The 5,346-nt window shown below is 40.3% G+C and overlaps 1 pseudogene; it reads right to left on the bottom strand.

The window, feature by feature from the left end:
• Positions 1–270: 270 nt before the first annotated feature.
• On the bottom strand, positions 271–857 carry LOC101288648 (60S ribosomal protein L17-like; annotated as a pseudogene).
• Between the last annotated feature and the right edge of the window lie 4,489 nt (positions 858–5,346).

Below are 5,346 nucleotides of genomic sequence, written 5' to 3'. Positions count from 1 at the left end.
CTACTGTTCTAAACCCTTTAGAAAGCGTACAATTTTCATAATAACCCTATGAGGCAGAAATTTTATTATTCCTATTTAACGGTAAAAGAAACTGAGGAACAGAGAAGTAAAGAAATTTGTCCAAGACCACACAGTAGTAAGTAAGAAGCTGGGATTCAAACCTAAATCTGACTGTGGAGCCTGCATTTTTAGCTAAGATATACACTATATCATATATAGTTTTTTGGTTTTTTTTTTTTTACTTTTATTTGCATTTATTTTTTGCAGCATTTATTCCCAGGCCATAAGTTTTTATTTCTTCAATTTCTTCTGGGATATCTTTTTCTTCTGGGCAACCTCCTCTTCTGGTTTAGGAACAGTCTGTTCTTTTTCAGTAAGGATCATCTCAATGTGGCAGGGAGAGCTCATGTATGGGTTGATCCGACCATGAGCCTATAAGTCCTGCGCCGCATCTTGGGGGCTTTGTTCACCTGGATATGCTCAAGGACCAGAGAATCTACATCTAAGCCCTTAAATTCAGCATTATTCTCTGCATTTTTGAGCATGTGCAGTAAAAATTCAGCACTCTTTTTGGGCCACCGACCCTGCGTCCAGCCCCACTGTTTGGCCTGGGCACACCTACCAACTCCACCATTGTAACGACGGAATGGCACACATTGCTTCTTTAAAGTGACATCCTTCACATACTTGGTGGCTTTTCGGATATGCATACCCTTAATGGCCTGGGCTGTTTCACGAGTGTTCTTAAAGTGAACACGAAGATTTGAACCTCTCGACTTGCATGATTTTGTGGGGTTTTCTGGGTCAAGTGAATAGCGAACCAGTTTTAGAGGTCACCGCGAAGACACCGGACCTCCGGAGTCGGGAACCACCACAGCCTGCCTGTACCCCCAGCCAGCCCCATTCCTAACCATCGCGCCCCGCTGAGGCCCGAGAGCACAGGGACACCAAGCGTGGGACTCCGACACGTCTCCCCGCACAGAACGCCGCTCCCAGGGAGAAATCAGTAGCCGCGAGAGTCCTCCTCCCGAGGGTCTCAGAATCGGCACCGCCAAGGCCAGGATGGCAGCGATAACCAGAGGATTCACCACTTGGAAGAGCCATATATAGTTTTGAGTTGAGGTTTTTCATTAAATATTATATTGCATGTGTTTCCCACATCATAAAATGAATTTACTTAATGTTAAGTTTTTGCCTTATAGCTTTTCGTAATGTTTTGGTCCCTGCCACCATTTGTTTATCCTAGAATCACGTAGAAGAAAATAACTGATTTAGTTTAAACCTACATGTTTATTTAATATAGCTGTACATAAACTATGTATTTATTTAATATATCAACATTTGAGTGTTAAAAAGGAAATTGTGCTGCCCAGGAGCTCCACCCCATGACTAAAAGCAAACAAACACTCCTGTCATTTTCTCAAATTCTGCCTCTTCTGTCCCTCTGTTCCTGACCTGTAAGCATCTCTTCACTTATCTGGCCAACATTTTCTGAGCAGCTGTGATGTGCCAGTTAGTTGGGTCCAATGGTCCGTAGGCGCAGTCTGGGCCCTCAGGAGCTCTTTGTTCCATGGAGGAGACGGATGATTGAATCCATCATAGAGTGATGCAAGCTGGAGTAGCAAGAGGTGGGGGAGGGGAAATGGGAGGGAGCTATGCTGGGAAAGTGCCCAGAGAGAGGCTCTCTGACTGGAGTCCTGAACGAAGGGAGGGAGGGCAGTGCCAGCATAGGGAGCAAAAGGTGCAGAAGTGTGGAGGCTAAATGAAACAGCAAGACCCATTCATGGGAACTATAAATATGCTTTAAGGTGAGGGGGGTGGTTTGGGGGGTGGAGAGGAGCAGAGAGAGAGGATGGTGAGGAAGGGAAGGCAAATACCACAAGGTAATTAGGGATTAAAACCTACTATGAAGATTCATTCAGGGGGTTGAAACAGGCAAAGAACATGCTTATTTTGCTTTGGAAAGTCATTCTGGTGGAGAACATATTGGAGGGACAGACTCCAGGCAGGAAGACCAGTTAGGAGGCTTGAGTTAGGAGAAGAAGAGAAGAAGTGATGGGGGCTTGAATTAGGATGTAACGCAGTGGGGATGGAGAGAAGGGAATGCAGTCAAAGCAGCAAGAAAGTCATATCTCTCGGATGTGGGAACTGGATCTGGTTGATGAAGGAGAGGGAGGAGGGGAGGATGACCCAGGCTTTTGGCTTAGGCCATATGGTGGTTGGTGGGTAGGTGGTGGTGCCTACACCAAGATGGGGACTATCAGAAGCAGTTTATAAATTTCAGTTTTGGAAACACTGAGTTTTAAGTATCTAGCCAGAAGTTGGAGATATGTCTCTGAACGCATGAGAGAAAACTGGACTGGGATTATAGATTTTGGAGCCAGCAGGATTTGGATGGTAATTGAACTTAGACTGCCTGGAAGAGATGATCCAATGACGGTGTATAGACTGAAAGAGAAGCAGATCTGAGACCCTGGGAAACATGAATGTATATGGAGCCAGAGGAGGACACCTGTCCACAGAGGAGACAGAATGAGAGATCAGAGAGATTGGAGGAAAACCAGGAGAGATGGTGGCCCAGAAGCCAGAGACAGAGAAAGACACAAGGAGTCAACAATCAGTAGAGTCAAATATGACTAAACCGTGAAGTGGAAGAGTGGGGAATTCCCTGGTGGTCCAGTGGTTAGGACTTTGTGCTTTGACTGACGAGGGTGCAGGTTCAATTCCTGGTTGGGGAACTAAGATCCCACAAGCCGAGCTGCGAGGCCAAAAAAAAAAAAAATTAAAGAAAAAAAAAAATTAAAAAAAAAAAAAATAATGGGCCAGAGTGTCTGGAGACGAAGAATTTGAAGATGGAGGAGACACAAAGACCCACAACTGTCTTGTTTGATGATGACAGTGATGATGATGGCTTATCCCTTACTATGTGTCAGAAACTCTGTTATGGTTTTCAAGTAATTTTTACAAAGCTTTCTATGATGGAATTTTCACATATGCACAGATCTAACAAATATCAACATTTTGCCAATCCTGTTTCATCTAAAAAAAATAAACTGGACAAAGGGATTGGAAAGTTCATATAAAAATAAATGTCGGGTTTCCCTGATGGCGCAGTGGTTGAGGGTTCGCCTGCTGATCCAGGGGACATGGGTTCGTGCCCCGGTCCGGGAAGATCCCACATGCCGCGGAGCGGCTGGGCCCGTGGGCCATGGCCGCTGAGCCTGCGTGTCCGGAGCCTGTGCTCCACAACGGGAGAGGCCACAACAGTGAGAGGCCCGCGTAACGCAAAAAAAAAAAAAAAAAGAATAGAAATCCTATAGAAGTATGCTCTCAGACCACAATGGGCTTAAACTAGAAATGAATAACAGAAAGATAGTTGGAAAATTCCAAAATATTTGGAGATTTAATAGCATACTTCTAAACAATACATGGGTCAAAGAAGAAATCTCAAGAGAAATTTAAAAAACATTTTGAACTAAATGAAAACGAAAATACAGCTTATGAAAATTTGTAAAATGTAGCAAAAAGAGTGCTTGGAGGGAAATTTATAGCATTGTATGTATATATTAGAAAAGAACAAGGATCTATCAATAATCTAAGCTTCCACTTTACGAAACTAGAGAAAGTTAAGAAATAACTAGTCTAAAGCAACCAGAAAAAAAGAAATAGGAAAATTAAAGCAAATATCAATAAAATGAAGACAGAAAAACAAGCGAGAAAAAGCAATGAAACAAAAATCTGGTTCTTTGAAAAAAATCAACAAAAACGATAAACCTCTTGCCAGGTTAAATTTTTTTAAAAAGAGAGAGGACACAAATAACCAATATCAGAAATGGAAGAGGAGTCATCTCTACTAGACATCAAAAGGACAATAAAAGAATATTATGAACAAACTTTATGCCCACAAATTTGATACCTTAGATGAAAAGGACTAATTCGTTGAAAGATAGAAACTACTAAAACTCATACAAGGAGAAAAAGATAATCTAAATAGGCCTATAGCTATTAAAGAAATCAAATCAATAATTAGTAACTTTCCAAAACAGAAAGCACCAGACCCACATGGGTTCACTAGTGAATTCTACCAAACATTTAAAAAATAAATGATACCCATTCTATATAATCTCTTCCAGAAAATAGAAGCAGAGGGGACACTTCTTAACTCATTGTAAAATTCCAGTATAACCCTAATACCAAAACCAGATAAATATATTACAAGAAAAGAAAACTATGGACCAAGGTCTCTTATGAATATAGATGGAAAAGTCCTCAACAAAATATTAGCAAATCGAACCCAACAATGTATAAAAAATTATACATCACAACCCAGTGGGATTTATTCCAAGTATACCAGGCTGGTTCAACATTCAAAAATCAATTAATGTAATACATCACATCAACAGGCTAAAGAAGAAAAACCGTATGACCACAACAGTGGTCAATAAATGAAGAAACAGCATTTGACAAAATCTATTTTTCATTCATTATAAAAACTCTCAGCAAACTAAGACTAGAGAACTTCTTCAACTTAATAAAGAACATCTAGAAAAACTTACTGCCAGCATTGTTTTTTATTTTCACATCTTTATTGGAGTATAATTGTTTTACAATGGTGTGTTAGTTTCTGCTGTATAACAAAGTGAATCACTATGCATATATGTCTATCCCCATTTCTTCTCCCTCTTGCATCTCCCTCCCACCCTCCCTATCCCACCCCTCTAGGTGGACACAAAGCACCGAGCTTATCTCCCTGTGCCATGTGGCTGCTTCCCACTGCCAGCGTTGTTCTTAATGATGAGAAAATAGATGCTTTCCCCCTATGACCAGGAACAAGGCAAGGATGTCCCCTCTACCACTTCTATTCAATAGTTTACTGGAAGTCCTAGATAATACAAAAAGATAGAAAAGGAAATAAAAGGTATACAGATTGGTAAGGAAGAAATAAAACTGTGTTTGCTCACAGATGACATGATTGTCTAGGTAGAGAGTCCCAAAGAATCGACACAAAAACTCCTAGAACTAATAAGCTATGATAGCAAGATTGTAAGATAAAAGGTCAACTGCTTTCCTGTATGTCAACAGTGAACAATTGGAATTTGAAATTAAAAACACAATACCATTTACCTTAGCACTGAAAAAAAGAGAAATGCTTAGGTATAAATCTAACAAAAAATATACAGAATCTATATGAGGAAAACTATAAAACTCTGATGAAAGAAATCATAGAAGAGCTAAATAAATGGAGAAATATTCCATGTTCATGAATAGGAACACTTAATATTGTTAAGATACCAATTCTTCCCAACTTGATCTATAGATTCAATTTAGTCCAAATCAAAATCCCAG

Source organism: Orcinus orca, chromosome 14 (assembly GCF_937001465.1).
Source record: "Orcinus orca chromosome 14, mOrcOrc1.1, whole genome shotgun sequence".
In the NCBI taxonomy this organism is placed as follows: Eukaryota; Metazoa; Chordata; class Mammalia; order Artiodactyla; family Delphinidae; genus Orcinus; species Orcinus orca.
This window is presented reverse-complemented; position numbering and strand designations above follow the sequence as displayed.